Genomic DNA, 21,526 nt, shown 5'->3' on the forward strand with positions numbered 1-21,526 from the left:
AGTCTAAAAATAATTATATATGATATCACGAAATCTGAATCTTAAATTATTCAATCCTTTTTCGTGCATTATATTTTGTGGCCGTGGTATTTTTTCGCGCTTAATTAAAATGAACTTTCTACGTGTTTTTGTGCGATTTTTATTATAAAGAAAACCGCTATAGAAACCAGAGATGCATCGACTATTTATTACTTGCATAATACTATTGCCTTTACATACCTATATATTCGTTTGAGCACTTCGCTCGTTACTACGGATGCAATTGAAGCATTATTATTATGCACTGGACCGAATTGTCCGGAAGGAAAAGCTTGGCAATCTCGCCTTTCAAGCGAAAGCCACACGATCGACTCTATACTGTACACCAAATATATCGTGAATATATTCCCGACTACAAGTCTTATCGAATTTAAGAAGATTTTTTCTTATTAGGAAATTAATCAAATATTATTATTTATTTTTCACTTATAATAGTAATAATAATATTTGAAAATTAAAATCTCCAAAGATTTCTCACAAAAAACCTTAAACATTTTGCTAAAAATCTAATTTATATGTAATAAATTTATAATTTGCAATGTTATTTTAATTAAATTGAATTTATAATTTACAAAGTTTAATCTATTAATATTTGGAATATTTTTTAAAAATCTTTTTAGTATCAATAAATATAATAATTCGAATGCTTAAATTTTCAAAAGACATTTCAAATCTAAAATAATAACAAATTATACATTTTCAGACATTTTTGCGACATTTATCGATATTGACATTAAAGCTGCAAATTTTTTAATTTGACTTCTATCTAAAATTAGACACTCGATAGAGAGTCTTGATAGGTTGAAGCATCCTGTAGGAACATAAATGTTTACGGCTGTAAAAGAGTGATCTTAGTATATTCTTGATATCGCGAAATACTCCGTGGATGCTTCTTGGTAAGATTGCAACTACCGATTATCTAGACAGAACATATTTCGAATGCGTAATTGCTTGTTCATAAATAGCGCGATTTATACGCCTGTAAATTGCATGTGTACACGATCAAGATTGATTTAGGGGCCGAATATTACCGTGAACAAAGTGCTTCGAGCATGCAAACTATGTTTCCGCTATGTGCAATTATTTGTGTTTTGTAAACCTTCCACCTGTTTGTACACGCGCGCTCGCGCGCGTAAGAATAACGCTTTTATTTATAACTTAATTTTCCAGAAATAAGTGCATACGTATAAACCATCTTGGAATTCGAGCAGCGGAGCACGGTAGTAAATAACATCTGGCTATGAACTCCGCTGTAACATGTTAATTTAAATACAAGATTGTATTTTCATATCTTTGTAAATAATTTAGCATAAATTTCTTTTTATCTTTAGACGCTCACAATAATTAATCTAAAATCTTCTATCGTTTAGCGCAACAAGAATTACAGATTTAGATTAACATTACGGAAATATAAAATGTATCGAGACCAAGGCATTGTACATACATTATAGAAATGCGTGTAAGAGAACATATACGTCATATGATAAAAGCAATACAGTTCCAGGCGAAATTTTATGAGGCTTATCCGAATAAATCGCGCTCACACTTCGAAGGCTCGTAATTTTCTGAGACTACGTTCTCACACTATATTGTTGCACTCGTTGTCGTTGTTTCATTACAAAGCTTTTCGCGTCGCATGAACTCGTAAAGCTCGTGCTCGCGTAAGTCGTCCAGTTCTTAACGCAGTAGCATGTAATGGTATATCGTGACTGCAAAGCCGGCCAATCGATCGCGAAAACCTGAATTTAGAATAGAAAGGCTCGCTTTACGACGGAATATTACCAAGAAGAACAGTGCTAATACATTTTCTTTATCTATATCGATTATTTCAATGGGCATATTTACGAGTTTATTTTATCTTACAATAAAAAATGTCAAAAGATATGTTCAAAATTCGAGTAAACTCGAATACATAACTTGAATAATAAATGCATAAACATGATACATTTTATATGAGAGGCAGATATTGGTTTTTAATTTAAATTTTAAATCTTTGATTATATAAATTATGAACATTTAAATTTAGTATTGGATTATATATATACGGAATTTTTAATTAATCAATAGCTTCTTAATCACCAATTACGATTCACACGTAATCATGTTCCATAGCAATAGAAGCTTTCTATTGCCAGGGAAGCGTACAGCGAGATCGTGTCGGTATTACATTCGACGCGGCCATTTCTGCAGATCATTCGGCTGCAGAGCGTGTAATAATGTGCGATTATTGTGCGCAACATGCTCAGGAAATTAACGGTTTGCGATGCTGGAAACCTGTCTATAACGTTTATTGGGGCATCGATGACTAGCAAATTGATGTCGATCGTAGAATTCTCACCGTTGGCGATCAGCATTTTTTTTATGAGTCTATTCATCTCTAATGGCAATTCCTCCATATTGAGACTCGGTCATGGATAATGAACAGAAAATTTGCTCGCGTGCACGTGTACGAACACGTGTTCGCATGTACGCAATGCGGTAAGATGCGCCACGCGCCGACAAAAGGATGTCGCGTGTTGGTGACGACTGTCACTGCCAAGTGTCAACATTTGTTCTGGAGGGTGGCATACTTTCACATTTGCTATCATTCGCTCTCCTGTGAAAAATTATCAAATTGCAATCAAATCGCACATCGACGATAATTTTAAATTTTCCGACTTCTCTTTCCTATACACACACGTACACGCGCATGCACATATCTTGCAAATTTTAATGCAATTGGCAAAACCATTTTGCGTGAAAAAATAGATAAAAAATGTAAGATAATTTTATTTTCGAAAGAAATAATTACAAAAATTAAAAATTCAATTCTTAATAAACAAATTAAAGTAATCTGGATACTTTGAATACAACTTTTTTAATAACAAATTTTAAATATTTTAAATTATTTTATTGTAAGTGAAATGTTGTATTTTTCTATTTAAGCTATCAACAGAACTGTCATCGTCGAGATGACATATAACACAAGATTGTTACAAGTTATTCAAACTAAAACGAATTTTAAAATGCTTTATTAATTTTACAAAATAAATTTTCTTAAGTGAGTAAATAGTATGAAAAAAATAATGTACTCTACATTTTCTGCATTTAGTTATTCTATATTTAGTTATGCATGGGGGATTTCTCGGTTGTTCCACGATTTTGAATATATCTGTATGTAAAATGTTCTATATAATTCTCCTTTAATAAACATTTAAAAAATATATCGCAAGTTATTATAATAATAATTTAGAAGCATTTTAAAAATGTATTCAACAGATTACGTTGCATTAATATAAAGAGTAATATAAGGACACATTTATTTGTCACATATATTACAAATAAGTTTTTACAAGCAAGCTAAAAATTATTTATTACTAATTCACAGTTTAGCATGATGGATATCACCGATCTTTATCATGGAATCGAGAATACATTCGCTTCGTAACCTTTGCGGCAACGTCTTGGCAGGTACGTTCGTGTTAATGAAAGGGGATTTTGGTGTTTCGAAGTGCAAGACCTCAAACCTTAACACGCGATATTATCCGTTTTCCCTTTGGTGCGACTTGAATGGCGGGGGCGTCTGGCTGAGTCACGGTCAAAGTCAGATACGTGCATGATATCCGCAAGGGGGGGCAAGCAGAAAAACACGACCGACGACAGAAACGTCCGGTTCCGGTATCGTGGGGAAACGCGGCTTTCCCCCAACCGGGGAAACTCTCCGTTAATTATCGCGCGTGAAAAAACACGCACCAAAATATATCGATGACATCGCTATTTCTCTTGCACATGTATAGGATTCGATGATTTATGGCATATTGCAGATCTTTGTCTGTAAAATTGTTTCGTCATTTCGGAGAGGGATTGATGTTAATACATATCGATGTATAACATCCTCCTATCACTATCGTTACGAAATTATAATTTTTCAGCGTTATCAATCATCTCATTACTGACAATTTTAAATTAGGGGATGCTACATCGATAGTCATGCGTAATTAATTAATATCATTTTTAATACCATAATCTGTATTTTTTCATTTATCATTTTTTCATTTATTATTTTATTCAGTAATTATTCTCAAATATTTTTACAATATATCATCCGCAAACATTTTTCATGCACTTTTATACTTGACACTATATAATTGACGCTAATTCGATTTGTCGAAATAGAGCAATCGAATGCGATAGAACGATATATCGATGTAACATCCTCCTATCACTATCGTTATGAAATTATAATTTTTCATCGTTATCATTATGTATTATCGATGTACATCGATATCATGCGTAATTAATTAATATCATTTTTAATACCATAATCTGTATTTTTTCATTTATTATTTTTTTTTTTTTTATTTTTAATACCATAATCTGTATTTTTTCATTTATTATTTTATTCAGTAATTATTCTCAAATATTTTTACAATATATCAAACATTTTTCATGCACTTTTATACTTGACACTATATAATTGACGCTAATTCGATTTGTCGAAATAGAGCAATCGAATGCGATAGAGCGACGTGCATTCAGATTCGCGATTCACTCGATCTTCATCTAATCATGTCGATGATGCGAATCGACACTCGAGTATTACGTTCGGCGTTATCGGCAAAATATAGAACGTTCAACTTATCGCGAGACGCGATATCCCCTAAACTCGACTCGGAAGAGCGCGGAACCATTTACGGTCAGTAACGTAGTTATATGACCGCTTCTCGTCTGCGCGATATTACGTTGCCATTCAAAGAGTCCCGCTACCAAATGCACCTCCGGGAGCTGGATAAACGAGCTCCTTGTACGAGCTCCATAATCAACGTAAAACGGACAAATGGAGAGAATTCGCCACGTGATCGCACTTTTACGCAACTTTATCTCGTGAGCGCAGTGTTCGTTATTCGTTATAAAACGAGCTCGAAAATAAATTGCGGCGACCGAGGCTTCGACGGCGAAAGTGGAGATCGTTATGATGATAACGTTGGCGATCGCGCGTCGGTGGAATCGCCGGTAAAACATTAAGAGCACACGCACATAGACATACACACACTTTTCGATGCTTCAAACAGCCCTTTGAAGGTCGTCGGTTCAATATATGCCGTCCTCCCGACATCGGGAAGTCAGGAAGTTTCACTTTGATCGAGAGCCACGGGAATGATGCAAACGAGGGTTCATCGTGCTCGACCTAACGAGGATTCATTTATCTCTCGGCTGGTGTATAAACGTAAATTCCGTCGCGTTCCGTCTCTCTCTTTCTCCAACTTGCCCTTCGTATTTTCCACTGAATGTCTTTTACCGAATCCGCACGCTTTTAATTGTACGACGCGAGTATGGTAATTAACCCTCCTTATTTATAAATGAAAAATTAATGTCCGCGAGACGGGGATGGGAGGTTGCGGCGCTTTATGTAAATGTTGTTTCCGAGGCTCGTATCCCTGTACAATCTCTCATCGTGTTCCTTAATGTCGTACGGATTTGTCACGACTCATCCGTAATCGCGTTATTTATTCTCGTTGAAGCGGATCTTTCAGTCGATTGTTTCAATTACTGTGTATATTTATTTATTCTATCTATTTATTTTATCTCCAATTCAGTTTTTATATTAAGATATATTTTAAAAGAAATCCTCCATTTGATAAAATACGAATTAAGAGAATTTATTAATATAAATTTTACCGCTGTATTTTTGTAGGAAAAAAATCTTTCGATATTTTCTTTATCAGATATTTGCTTATTTGCTGCAGAAGCAAACTCTTCAGCGCAGGGGAACATCGGACAATTTGCCATTCTTTGTGAAACCGCGACGGTCAATAAAAACGGTAATGTAACGCAGAATCTGTCCAATTAAACACGTATTGAAAATACAAAATACTACACGGGGAATAATCGATGCGTTTAAATAGGAATTAAAATATTGCTCGTATTTGAGCCCCCCCGGCAGTCTCATGTCATCAAACGTGTTAATGACCGTACTAATGAATCACGCGCAGTAACCTCGGCACCGACGCTCGGTTATATTACATGTGATTGACATTAATCAAGTGCGCTGAAATTTGATATAACGATTTAAATTACGTTTTTCATGCGTCGCGTATCGCCAATAGGGTGATATTCGGGGTGATATTTTGCTGCTCTTGCATTCCGAATATTTCGCGCAACGGATAATATCGGTCGAGCAAATATTTAAAATGTTGTTTATTCTGGTGACGTCATTAGTACGTTATTGCGTCCGCATTGTAGGCTATTGGTTGCTACACGAGATTGCTGGCTATCGCCCGTCAGAATTATAGCAATGGCTTCGTCACATTTCGCGGTTTATTGAACGATCTTCATATTAAGCTCCATGACATGATAACGTGGTGTTCATGTAGATAGTCTCTATCGCACACAATTCTAATTATTCATATATGAATTAGCTTTTTAGAAGATTAATTAAATTACGATGTTTTTAAAGTTTGCTTTGAATTCAGTTTTAAATCACATTAGATGATATTACGAGAAAGATTTATTAAACATTAAATTGAAAACTGTAGGAAATAAGGTTAAAGTAACATTTTTTACTTTATAAAATTTTGAATACTTGATAAATTTACAAGCATATTTAAAAATAATTTGATATAGGTCAATGTGGACATTAAGCTTCTTTATTTTTAGCTTTAATCTAGCTGTGAAATAAAACATTTCAACGTTGCAAAATACAATGTTTCCGAGATCATGAGGTAAGGTCTATTTCACCCTTGTTTCTACCTTGAACGCTAGTACTACATGTATTGGAAATTCTCTCAAGTCCACTAAATTCCTTTGAGTTTACGATTTCGTAGCTAAAACAAGTGCGAAATGCCAAGTAAGAGGAAGAGAGAAATCCTTGTGACGATTCCCAGTTGGGCATCCGTGTTTTAGATGAATGCGTGACGACGCGTGCGATTAGAGGTAGCCCATATACGAGAGATCGGGATACACGTGACGTTATTCCCACGGGTAACGCGACAGGCGTTTTCGATCGTGGCGCAATATCTCGTGGAATCGAGACCGGTAATATTTCCATGAGAAGCGTTAACGACGCTGCCGAGATTCCACCGCCTTTGCGCGACTCACTCCTACGCTACCTACCTCCCTGCGCGGCTGTAAATACATTTCTTTCGTCGGGAAACGCCATGCCTGTTTCGCGCGTCCCCGAGGAAATCGACTCCGAGCGGCGGACAGCCAACTTTGGAATTTTCAACTTTTGCAACGGGAAAAAGTAGGATTATGGGGTGCAAAGAGAAAGTTATATCCGTTTCGACATCCCTTAAATCCAATGTTTTCATTATTCAACGCAACTTTCGCGTTTCGCTTTGCTACATTAACTGATGCAATTCTCGAATTTCGATAAACGAGAATTCACATGTTTTTATTATTAATCCCATGAATTCGCGTACATTGAACAAAATTAATATTTCACAAATTCTAATTATAATGTAATCAAAAAAATTAGCATTTTCTTGGGGAATCTAATAATAGCTATCTTGGGGAATCTAATAATAGCTATCCAATAATAATTTTTTATTTTTATTTATTTAATTTATTTTATTCTTTTAGATATATTCCCTAAATATGCGAAAATTGATTCTTTTTTAAAATCATTTCTTTATTCTTTAAAATCGTTTTGAGATTGCTATAAAAATAGTTACGTGTTTGCGAGAAATTATTCTACATTAGATAATATTTTGCTATCATAAGTCATCCAGTAATAATTTTTTATTTTATTTTATTCTTTTATATATTCCCTAAATATGCGAAAATTGATTCTTTTTAAAAATCATTTCTTTCTTCTTTAAAATCGTTTTGAGATTGCTATAAAAATAGTTACGTGTTTGCGAGAAATTATTCTACATTAGATAATATTTTGCTATCATAAGTCATCCAGTAATAATTTTTTATTTTATTTTATTCTTTTATATATTCCCTAAATATGCGAAAATTGATTCTTTTTAAAAATCATTTCTTTATTCTTTAAAATCGTTTTGAGATTGCTATAAAAATAGTTACGTGTTTGCGAGAAATTATTCTACATTAGATAATATTTTGCTATCATAAGTCATCCAGTAATAATTTTTTATTTTATTTTATTCTTTTATATATTCCCTAAATATGCGAAAATTGATTCTTTTTAAAAATCATTTCTTTATTCTTTAAAATCGTTTTGAGATTGCTATAAAAATAGTTACGTGTTTGCGAGAAATTATTCTACATTAGATAATATTTTGCTATCATAAGTCATCCAGTAATAATTTTTTATTTTATTTTATTCTTTTATATATTCCCTAAATATGCGAAAATTGATTCTTTTTAAAAATCATTTCTTTATTCTTTAAAATCGTTTTGAGATTGCTATAAAAATAGTTACGTGTTTGCAAAAAATTATTCTACATTAGATAATATTTTTCTCATACATGTTATCATATAATTTCCAAAGAATAGTAACAGATAATAAACTTACATTCGCGCGAGTCGATCACGGAACATATGGGAAGTGCATATTCGCAGTTATTATGCAGAAAATTCGTTTTGGATCGTGAATATTGAGAATCCCTCGAATGCATATATCTAAATGGATGTAAGTGTAGACACTTTTACGTTTTCAAATCCTTCTTTATTCAATGCAATTACCTCCTTGTGCGCAGATATCCGATGTTCTACCCACTTTGTATTCAAATCCACGTATGCCATGTCGGAAGCACTCACGTGCGAACAAACCGCTTATTCCTTATTCCACGAACGAATATAAACTATTCACAAACGATACGAGCGGAATACAGAAAGTACCTATTTATTCGATCGACGAGCGTTCAGTCCTTACGCTGCTCATCAAACTGAGAGCACAGAGCGATTCGTATCTTCTCGTCTCTTCACCCCCGAGATATTTCTCGAGTAAAATACTTTTTGAATAACCTTGCCGCTTCTGTAATCACAAATTTCGTTAATTCTTTGGTTTTTCCCTCTTTGGGCTCTTTGCTTTTTCTTCGCTTATTGTTTCTTCCTCCTCGTGTCTCGCCTTTCTGCTTTTTCTTGTCACGCTTGTTGCGGATATAAGCGAGGCGTTGACTATAAAATAATGAAAATTTATGGCTCCCCATCCAAGGTTTCACGGTGAATGGAACGCAAGGGGTACGCAATTTGTAGAGCTTTCAGGGAGCTTTGCCCCTGGCCTGTGATGAAAATGGCGGAGCAACGGTGACAATTACCAGGAACCTTGTCACCCTTCTCGGCTGCTTTCTCTAGTCTTCTCTTCCTTTCTTTCTCTTTCTCTCTCTTTCCCCTTCTTTGTTGCCAGCACCTCTGTTACAGGTGTTCTCGCTTTACCGTTATAACTGGATAGACACCTCGATCTCCTTGATAGTTTCTTTGTTATTTACAACGACGAGTCTCAGGAACGAAGTCCTCGTTTACGCGAAATAGTATGATCTTCGACCTGCTGGTCTTTACAGTGCAAAATGCGCGAAAAATGTCAGCACGAACTAAACTTTGAAATCCTCTACACTACTTTCTATAGACAACACTATTCTAAAATAATTTTATTTTCTGGAGAAAATAATTAATAAATAATAAATAATATCAAAATGAATATTAAAAAATATATCTTAATCTTTTTTCAAATGCCTTTGAACTATCTTTGTATCAATGATACGCATTTTATCGGATGAAAATTTTTAATAGAAATTCTCGGTGGAAAGTCTGTACGCTTCATTTTATTTCGCTTTTGCACGTTGTTCTATAATTTGCACCTTTTGTTTTATATTCTTAGTTTGTCCCTGACATTTTACGTTATTTAATTAACAACACTTTTTTATAACTTATCAGCATATTGAATAATCTAAATCTCATATATTTTACATCATTCGCGCAATTAATATTATAATTATTATTTTATATTCATTTAATTCGTTTATTAACAATTAAAAATTTATATAACGTTTTACATACGACAAAAAGTTACTAGCTGACTCACAATCTAGCTAATAATCATCGAGATGCTGAAACATAAATGCTAAAAAGTTTACCGAGAGCATGTTGTAAAAGTAATATTTCTAAACTTTCTCATTTTATTATACTTCTTGTGTGAGCCATTTTCGTGAATGTCGAGCATAAGAAATGATAATCACTAATACTTTCACCGGCGCTTTTTGCCCTCTCTTTCTCTCCTCTAGAATTCTCCAGACTTTAATTCCACGGCACAGCTTCCACCTTAATAAACCTTCGCCTTCGAGGGGTGAGAGCGAGTTCGGCCTTCGTCAAGACCCCTTTGTCGCCAACGTCGCGTCGTGAAAGTGTCGTGGCCTTGGCCACTACGCGGAAACAAGCGTCGAAAAGAGGGCCCGGACCCTTGTCGATGATTTAGACTCTCGCCCGCAGTGCGGCTTGAAGTTTCCAGGACGCCACGGTAGGTGGATGGAGGAGTTACGCTTATTAATTGACGATTTATAATTGCCGGGAGCTAGTCCGGTTCGCTGTATGGGGGCGAGAGCCAAGAGTTGCGTGCGCCCCCCCAAGGTGCTGCCGCTAATAGGTCGGCATCCCGACGTTTAATTAGCCTGCCGCGAGATGTATGGATCCCTTCGCGCGCGCTTCTTCTCGCTGCCTTTCTCCGACCTTTCTCTCTATCCCTCTCTATTCCTTCGTCTTGCCACAAATATCTAAAGTTGCGTGCCGTAATTATCCGAATATTGTTTCGCCCCCTTGGCGAGGGTGCAGCCGCTTTCTTGCAGCCGCGCGTGTCTCTACGCCTAGTATACGCGAGCACGTACACAAGCCACGTATTCCTATTCCGACGTGGCTCTCGTGAAATTAAACCGAGAGTCCATCGTTTCCCTCTTTCGGTCGGGTCGCTGCTATAAACTTCGCCAGTTTATTGTTTCCCGCGCGCGGAGTAATTTAAAGGATCCAACCAGCGGGGCGAAGCCAGGGCCGCAGTCAGACAGGGTCGACGATCATCCCTCGAGCCTCGCTCATAATTGATTCTCGTGCAAACACGACTTTCAGTGCAATTTGATATCATAAGATAAATGTAGCATCATGCGAATCTTTTGATATTTGAATCTATTATAAATTAAACTCGTTGGTGTAAAATTTTGTTTTTAGAATAAGCGATAAAATTACAATGCTTCTTTCGAAAAAGTTATATAATGGAATTTCATTGCAAAGATAATAACGAAGGTCTCATTGAAAAGGTCACGAGCTGTTAAATATTATATTTGAATATATTAAAAAGTTAATAAAATCCACTCCACAAAGTTCACTCGAAACTAATTGCGGAATAAGATTTCATTATCCACCCTGTCCATTTATCTTGTCTTACGTATCCCGCTGGGCTATACGCCCGATTATTTTAATTCGGGGCCTGCGACGGCGATAATTCATCGCGTACAGGGCAGCGATTTCGGCCTTAGGCCCGGTTATTTTGTAACCGACCATCATCCTTCTCCGGTTCGCCGACACCCCTTTTCCCTGTCCTATCCTCCTTGTCTGTTCATCCGTGCGACGCCCACACGCATTCGGGCGCCACCCTTCGAGATCGCTATCGTATATTTTTAAGGGCGATTCGGAAACGTGCACGCTATTTACGTTTTGTGCCGACTTCGAAAGAAAAGAATCGATAGTCTTAACACTTTAATGACACCGAGAGGAATAGATTAATACACGACGACGACCGATTTTTCATAGCCCGAGGAGTAGTTTGCATAGTTTGGGGAAAAAAGTGTATTACGAAGTACGTAACTGGTTAGAAACAACGAGCTCCGTGCTTGTTGCCGTGGAACCTCGATCACCCCTGGGGATATCCTCGTGCTAAGCAACTATAATAAATTAAAGCGCACGGGTGGTCTCGTGATATCAGGCAACGTTCGACTCGTTCCCGTACGGTATTTTATGTTAATCGATCCTTGCACCTTTATTGTGCCTCTCAAAGGTGAGGTTGATGATATAAGGACAGCTTTATTCGCAAGTAAACGTGACTTGTTAGTTGCAAAACAATGCGGCAAGTATTCGAATACTCGATTTATTAACGAAATATTGATAGACTAGTTGCGATTTTTCGAATCTTTTACATAACAAAGATGATAACGGTGTCCTATAAATATTCTCTCCGGCGATACATTTTTACTCTTTAAGTGTGAAAATTCGATTAATAAAAAGAATCTAAAATATTAATATAAATTTTCGACATAGCTATTTTATAGCTTTTATAGCCGTTTTAGTTTCCAATCTCTTCACTGTCTTATAAATATATTCGTGTGCAAATTAATGCGAAAGAATTAATTATGTAAATTCAGCAACTTGTCCGGCTTTTCGACCTTATTTATTTTACATAAAATTTCGCTTTTAAATATAGAAAGAGCATCATCGGCGAATGAAATAGTAATCGGAGAATCAAGTTTTATAAATGAATGCGCTTGCGCATAATTTATTACACAAATCCACCAAATTATTCGGTTTATTTTATCCCACGTTTTATACGTGGGAAAAATTTATATTACATAATTTGCTACGATTAGATTTTAGAAATGAATTTTGCAAAAGCAGACACGCTCTCGTAGAGGTACTTGAATAGCTTGATTCGCTATAGCAAATTATTGTACCATCAGCAAGGGAATATTGAACTTTATTATTTATATACTTATTATCGTACACTCTTTTATCACACTCAATTTCTTATTTTAACGGTGCTTTAGACGCTGCGTGCCTCGGGGCTGTCGCAGGCAATAACGAAATTTGCCTTCCCGACTTTTACTCCTCTCTGCCGCCGCTCCTCCCTTCCTCTCGCTTCCTCTATTACCATCGCTCTTTCCCTCCCCCACTTCAGTCGGCGTCTTGCAAATCGCATCCGCATCTTTTTTTCTCCGCGTCGCGTTTTCGCGAGGTATGCAAATGGAAGTTTCAGCGCCGAACGGCGTAATAAACGCGCGCTGCCATCGCGACGTTTTACCTGACGACTTTTTTTGTCACGGGGTGAGAGGAAGGGGCGGAGGGAGCATTGTAATCGGCCGCATTGATATCATTTCCTTCTAGAATCGAGCGCCCCGAACTTCTGCTCCTCCAGTTTCCCTTCGCTTTCTTGGCCTCCGTTAGTTTTCCGGTCCGCTTCTCTTTTTTTTTTCCCCTTCGCATTCGTCCCGTTCGTTTCGCGTCGCTTCTTCGACATCGGGCTCTTCAGGTTCGATCGGGTATACCCGCTGCATATACCGCGCACGTGTCCGGAATTTTACGACGGAGCGATTAGATTTCGGATTTACCCCGCATCTCGTCGCGCGATATCAGGTGTACTTTCCGAAGCGCGCGCGCGAGTAAGTACTTTCATTCTCCGAGTATACCTCGATTCTTCGGATACCCCGAGCTTTCAAAGGGATAGCGAAAGAGTCAAAGTATCTGCTCGGAAAACGTGGTTCGAATTTTCTAGCTAATACCATTCGCGGACAATTCTTAAGAGTTGTTCTCGCATGTGCCCGGCAAGGATCGTATCTTGCAGGATTACCTTTTTTATGATTTGAGTTGTCGCGGATTAAGATGATCATCGTTTAGGATTATCAACCTTCTCGTAAAATTGTAGTACATGAATTAAAAATAATTTTCCACGAATACCAGGTACGGAATTCCACGGTTCGTATCTAAATCCGTGACTCGGTGCTTAAGAGCAGTGCTTTATTGCGGGATCGCTCGCTCTCGGCGAGAATTAGTAAATAAATATTTGCACGTAGTCATCGGAAACAGACGGAGGAACGGAGAGATAAATTGATAAAGAGAGATAAAGAGACATTGAATCTCCATTATTTGCTTCAGCTCCGAAGCACAATCAAATTGAACCGATGCCAGTGTCTCGGTTCCTTCCGCTCGCGGGTCTTCTGTATTTCCGTGACTCTCAAACAACGTAAAGACGAAAGAAAACCGTTGCACGTGAACACGAATACACGAGCACAAATACGACTTCTATCCTGACGCTTAAGACGCCGGGAAAAATTGAGGCAACGGGCACAGGATGCGAACGCGAACGGAAAAAGAGAGTTCGGTTTCCCAAAACGAATTGCGACTCCACGGACCGGAGGAATGCGTAGATATCCTCGTAAAACATCAAAGCGGTACGACAAGAATGATTGAAATTGTTTCCTCGACCACGGGCGCCGCGGAGAAAGCCTTGGTACTTCCGAGGATCCTGTCCGTTCCCAGCCAGGATTCGTTCTAGATCCGCTCGGACGGATACGCCTTCTCTTCCGTCTCGCGCGACCGGCCGATCTCTCACGATTGTCTTACGCGGACAACAAATTACATTCCGTGAGCTGTGTCATTTGTTCCGGGTGTACTTTGCCGTCTCATTCCTTCGCGACTTCTTCATAGTTCGGCTCGCAAGGTCTAGTCTTTGCTTCTCGTCGATCCTTATGATGTCGCGCTTTCAAGTGTCTACAAAGTACACACGAGTCTACAAAGAGTTTCTCATCGTCTATTGTCGTTTAAAAATATCGTACCTTTTATCGTTTAGGAGCATATTACGTATCGAAATAACGCGTACAAATGGTACGCATCGTGTTTATATAAATGACGCGACGTCGAAAGTGTCATTGAAAGTAACGGGCGCTAAAGTTTTGTCGTCTTTATCGCCGTTTTTATTTCCCGCTATTAGAAATCTCGGTCAAACGAGGGACCTTTATCGGAAAAATCGCGAACGGAGCATGGATATTATGCGTTAGCGAGGCGGAAAGAGACGTACTCGAAAAAAGCTTCCACCGTCGCGATGGCAAATTATACGAATGACGTTATCGCAGAAAAGTAATTTGGTTCCATGCTAATAGGCCGCTCTTTCTCCCCCTTTTTTCCGCCCCCCCCCACTCCCAATTTTCACGTCCATTCTTTTTCTGAATAATGCATAGGTTGAACTTCGGTTTGATAACGGCGCCCAAGGAGCTTCTCTCGGGCCAATTGGAGACGAGAGGGAAGTAACATTATTTTCCACTTACAATAAAAAAAGGGAGAGAAAGAATGGCTGTTTTCCGCTTTTCGTTTATCCAGGTATTAATCCTCGGTCGTAAAATTGAGAGGCAACGTTAAATCGCGACGTATCGCTCGATCGGAATAAATCTCTTCGAGATAATCGAGGGAAAAGACGAAACGGCAAAAGGACACGCGCGACAGAGTCGGTCATTCGCAATAACGCGAAATCGTTCCCCTACATTACTCAAACATGATGGATGGCCCTTGCGGCGATGAGGTGTGAGGCCACACACGGGGTTTGTCGTAGACGGGGGTTATCGGCATGCCGGCTTGTCAAGGATGACGTATCGCTCCGAAGGTATACACACCATATCTCCGAGGCCCGTCTAGCCCATCCTGCGCGCATCCGCCTTCGTCCGACGCGTACCACCTGGAAACCCGGGCTGACTCCGCACTCAACGTGGTGGACACTTGCGCGTGAAAGGTATTTATCGCCTCGGTCGCGGCGTAAGACGAGTAAATCAATTCACCGCCACCGACTACATACATTTCCGTCGATCGAGAGAAAAATGTGTCTCTCGCGCGCGTGAAATCCACCCGCGAGAACACGATAAACACGATCTCTCCCGGCGATGCTTAAACATACGCAAATGGTAAACCGCGGGCATACATGCGGAAGTTCTCGCGCAAATGGATGACGGGCGTTATATAATGGAGACGTATTCAGCATCACACAGAAAGCGGTAAAGAGAGCTAGCGCGCGTGACGTAGCATCGAATCTCCGGTGCGACTCGTTTCCGGAAGGAGAGATGCGGGACCGGAGGGTCTGAGCCCCCTCTTTTTATTGGGCGCGAGGCCTCTCTCTGATAATATACCTACATCTCATGCCGCAATTCTCGATACTCCATTAAGATTTCAGCTGAATCACAATGACTGCCACGACTCCGCGCGCGGGCGGCTCTCGCGAGATGAAAAGGAAAGCGATGGAGAAATTTCGCGGATTTCAATCTCTGGCATGACGACTCCTAACCCAATCCCTCTCAACGTGACAACACGCCGGCGCCATCCATCATGCGTACGCTTCCATTCTTCCACGAGCAAATAATTCCTGCCCCCCCTCTCTCTCTCTCTCTCTCTCTCTCTCTCTCTCTCTCTCTCTCTCTCTCGCTCGCTTTCTCTTCCCCCTCGTGACATCCTGGACGCATAATGCTCGAGGTCAATCCGGTTCTCGGGCGCGCATAAACGCGCAATTACGAGCTACGCGGATTAGCATGACAGTGGAAATCATCGCGTCATCCGGAGGGAGATGGGAGGGGGACGGTGTATTAGACGATTACATTACCGTTGCACAGCGCGCCGCGAAGCGTCCCGGATTAATAGCGACGCCTTCGATCATATCAAGATGACATTTGCTGCCAAACTATCAGGGGACGTCCCTTATGCCGGCAACATGGAAAGATTGCTCCGATATTTCTCCATGTATCACACTAATCGATAATCATTAATGTTTACGGAAAATCATTATCGATGCACAAGAGAGTTATAAAAGAAAATAATTATAATATAATTATTATATCAAATAATTATAATATTTATATTATTGTAAAATAAATTAATTATATAATTATAAAATATAACTATATTTATATCTTATATTAATAATTACATTTACCGAAACTGGAAAACATAGAAATACTTTGCGTATATTTTTTTTGAGATTTTCATAAATTAAGATAATTGCTTGTCAGAATCCTCGTTAAAAATTTGGAGATTTTTTTCATCGAAAGATGAGTGTCACTCCATTTTATTAATATACCACTAACGTATATATAGATGTCGCTAACATATATCACTAATATTTGTGCGTGAGTGAAATTAGATTAGATTATTAATTGCATCGTAACTCTCTCATGCGTATGAATGTGTGATTACCAGAGATTAGCATGTACTCTGGAATCGATCGCGTTACATTGTTCCGTGCGTAACAATGTAGCGAATACTGTATCGTCTTCGATCATCCTAATAGATCCTAATAATATCCTGCTTCCTCCACTTGAAAAAAAAAAAATAGCGCCGGCGCGAAATAATAAATAAATCATCGTTTGCCGGAAAGGGCGAAAAATAAATCGCGTTATTACATCATTCCCTGATTAACGGTCGGCGGAATCGTCGTTTTCATCGTCAGGCTCTGAATGAATTAGGATTTTCGCCGGTCGCCGGGCATGACGAATTTCTCGATTCTGTCGCACGCGGAATCGCGAGCCACGTTAATGAGACGGAAGTAATCCCCTCCTCCGAGGTATTCATTCGTTCTCGTTGAAAGCCCCCCCCTCCCCCCCGCTCATCCTGTGGGTCGGTCATAGTTCCGGCGCAGGAATGGATTTCGCCGCGAGATTCCGGTCGTGCACTCTAATCCACCGTCTCGTCGTCTCCTACCATCCCCGATATTCACACGAAGGAAGAGCCCTCGCTGCTTTATCACAAACGCGCGCTCTCTCTCTCTCTCTCTCTCACTTTCTCTCCCTCTGTCTCTTTTTGTCTGGAAAATTCCTTTCCCTGGCGTATTATAAATTTCTCGGATAATTAATGCGTCTTGTCTTTCCGCTACAACTTCTCGTCGACAATGCGCGTGCTTAAGCGGATGATTGGGTATAATTATTTTTATACGCGTCTCTCTTGTTATTATTCCCTATTAAAGAGACGTTGGACATGATCGTTTCCGTTGCGATAATCCTAACGATATATTTGTCACGCGTATATGTTTATACCAGCGATGGCATCAGCGCGCGACGATTTGTCAAATACCCTTTAGTAACGCGGGCTTTTGTCGTCGCTCGGATAATCACGGCTCGTTATATCGAAGAACGCGATGACCGGGCACTTCGATAGGTAAAAAAAGAGAAAGAAAAAGATAGAGAGAGAGAGAGAAGGATGTCCTTTGTCGCTCGCGTAGAATATCGGATTTCGTCTGCGTCGCCTCGCATTAACGAGCGTCTATCATCGCGAATATCTCTTGTAACGATCGGTTCCGCTCTGGTGAGTTAGTCGCTCGTTAACGCTTCGTTTTATCCTACGACTGACGATACAGCTCCACGCGATAAGCAAGCGACACGTTGTACGCGTCGCGATCCTGTCTTTCGACTTGACAGTAGTAGGCCTGCCGACTATACCTCTCGGCCAGGTAGACAGGTAGACAGACGCATAAATAAAAAATCAATATACCCTTTCCCGTTTATGCATCCCTCCTTGTTTATTCACGCCCTTTCATCGCTTCCCGTCTCCTTCTTTCTCTTGTCACTTTGGGTCTTTCGTCTCCGCATTCTCGAGACTCTCCTCTCTTCCTTCGCGTTCTGTTTCGCGCCCAATTTGCGGCCCATCATCGCTACGGAAGAAGCAATTTCTAACTTAAATGAAACTCCCTCTTGCTCGCGTTCGCCTACCCCCGGTCGATCGACAGGAGACGCCGGTCTTGCGTTTCAGCGAGCAAGGGTAGCGCGAACAGGGCGCGGAGGGAGGGTGCGCTGAAAACTCTTCTCCATCGGGGTAGCGAACGGCTACCCCGTAGTTACCTCGGTCGCTCCGAGACCACTTACACGCAACTACCAATATTCCCGACAAGATTATGACGCGAAGCACCCTGCAACTATATATGCGCAACTTGATACATCCTTACATCAAAATTATCCATGCGATCGAACATTACAAGTGCCATCTCCTTGAAATTTCCTATAAAATTTTCGCAAAAATCATAGCAACAAAGTACTTTGTAAAATAGCAAAATTGTCAGAGCATTTTAATCAAGGATGTTTTGTGTGTACAATCCCGGAAAAAAGTAGCTGAAAATCAATATTGATGAATATATCCACTTTTGGTGTATTTTGAGTAAGAAATTGTGAATATTACAATTTGATCTTAGCTACAGTGTAGAGATGTATTTTTTAATATTTATTGCGTTTTTATTGAAATATTCCGAATTTTGTTAATCGAAATGATTAACTTTTGGCAGAGAATTTCGCCCTGTGACAGATACATGGCTAACTTTATTGAATTATATTTAATATCTTTTTAACCTGTTAATACTTGTATAATATTATTTGACCAAATATTTCCTCTGTATCTAAACTTTTGCAAATTTTAAACAAATTCTGAATATTATTTCCATGTGTTTTTGTCATTTGAATCGACGTGGTTATACGGTTCCCATAAGAACACATGTTAATTCGATGCAAATTAAAATCCTTATAACTTGTGAACGCTTTAGTGAATCGATTTAAAAATTGTACCGAAGATTCTAAACACATGTAAGGACATTCTATACAATTTTCATTAAATTTTCAATATTTTGAAAATAGGTACAAAACATCTTTAATTAAGATCTTCATCATTCTTGCCTTTCTTAATAAAAGCATATAATTGTTTTTCGTTGATTTTAATGTCGCATCCCTATGCCACATGTTAACGCATACATGATATAGTATTAACACAATACATGGATTATCTAGCGTTCACTGAGGTACATTATCTCGAGGTATCACTAAACCGCTTAGAGGCTAGATATTACAATCCTGCCAAGATCATCGCGCAAACTTGCGGGAAACTGCAGCTGCAAGTACTCTATCCTCAGCGTCAAATCATTGTAGCGGGTGATCGTGCGGGACGAGCGTCGCATTCCGAACTTTTCTTTTCCCTAGCCGTGCCGCAGAACTGCTTGCCACGAGGAGCTAGTTAACAGTTTGTTACATCCCTGTCACTATCACGATGCAAAACCGGAACTCCCGCTAACTAGCTTCTTGCGGTACCGCTATCACGATTATCGTTTGTCGTCCATTCAGCGTATTATCTATTACATCGTCCGTAAGCAATTCGGTGGGATCCATTTTACGCCGTTCCGCGCAACTTTTACGAGACTGGAAGAGAAGTGCAAAATTTTTATCTGTTTTTTTTTACGTATAATTTTTACAGCGACAATTAGTTTTATATCGTCTCTTTAATTTTGTCACATCATGTCAACAGGAGACTTTAAATAATCGAGAGATCACCGATCGAAAGCGATTATCAGCAAGCTCGTCCTTCGTGTTTGCATCCTCAAGTTTTTCGCTCTGATATTGATGCTGATAACTATGTCGGCTCGCACGGGAGACAGTAATAAAGCAGGTTTGACAAAGAAGGTTAGCGGTACTATCGCGTGGCTGGAAGTTGGCGAGATTGCCTGGCTGCCTCTCGATATGGCCTATGAGAGTGGAAGCGCGGCGAACTTCGATAATCTTCTCTGCAACGAGCGGCCCAGGGCCCAAGTTTGGCAATCAATGCGAAGTAACAGTTTAATTAAATACGGGGTAACCCTTCACTGACTCGGTGCACGCTTACCCGAAGACAGACTAATCTTGGCCGCATCGTCTCAACGGCTCCAGCTGGATTCAACGCGAGTGTTCGACGGACTAGCAAATCCGATCGTCCTCGTCGATTGTCGCTCGCGTTTCACCGCCTCTCTCTTCATCAGTCGCTCTTTAGATCGCGACAGATCCAACTTTGCGATCGGTAAACAGCAATCGAACGAATACGATTTCGGCCGAGATCGAGTTGAGATCAGTTTGAAAGACCGCTTCTCCTCGAGTATCAAAAGTTGCTGAATTCGCAGATTTCCAGAGAAGATAGATCTGGGTCATCGATAAGATAGAATAGAAACACGATTTCCCTTCTCTTCTAACTTATTAGTTTTAATACGATCTGTTTGGAATCAGAAAATAGGCGATTTATCGATGACGCACGTTTTTGTTTATTAAGGACTTTATATGAAATTTGCATAAATACAAGAAATTATTTTGCTATATTTTATACATTTATGTTTTAGATTAAAATATTAATAATTATATCTCTTTTTAGTACATATATGATATTTTTTCACTTGTATAAATCATAAATAATCGGCGCATGTTTTTCTGATTACTGGGAATGGTACGATTTGACGAGAAAATAAATTTTCTCTAACGAACATTTATGAAACATATGTACGAATTAAGCGAAGAATCGCGTAATAAGGAAAGCGCATGTTACATGCTCGTGTCGTATACGTCGCTCGTGTATATGTGAAATTATGATGATCGGGTTTTAACACGCGCGGGCTTCCGGTCCTTTTAATATGTTGAGCGGATCGCGGAGAAATTCTCCACACATCGGTGACAAAGTATCCTTACGTGAGTCCATTACCGGAAGCGTCTCTCAGACTAGAATGTTATTGATACGTAGACGTAAGAGCTCGCGCGCATCGGACGATCGGGGGTTCCCTTCGAGAGCATTATATCCCGTGGTAAACGCGCTCCTCATCCATTTTCCATTCTCCTTTCCGTTTTTCTTCCCGCGACCGCCATGTTTATGTATGTCCGGCTGATTACCAAAAGCGGGGACCGTTCGTATCCTACGCCTGGCGGCGACAATAGCAAAGTATTCGAGGGTCACGCTCGAGAATACTCGTTTCTCCCTCATATCCGAGCATCCTCCTTCTTCTTCTTCCTTCGTTATTTTCTTATCCTCCCTTCTCCGCTTGCAACCC

At 39.3% G+C, this 21,526-nt stretch overlaps 1 protein-coding gene across 7 annotated transcripts in view; it reads right to left on the reverse strand.

Annotated features, from left to right (window-relative positions):
• LOC105259560 (teneurin-m) overlaps positions 1-21,526 on the reverse strand; it is a 708,083-nt gene that overhangs the window by 290,861 nt on the left and 395,696 nt on the right. The window lies entirely within an intron of this gene.

This window comes from Camponotus floridanus, unplaced genomic scaffold (genome assembly GCF_003227725.1).
Source record: "Camponotus floridanus strain SB8 unplaced genomic scaffold, Cflo_v7.5 scaffold4, whole genome shotgun sequence".
Lineage (NCBI taxonomy): Eukaryota > Metazoa > Arthropoda > Insecta > Hymenoptera > Formicidae > Camponotus > Camponotus floridanus.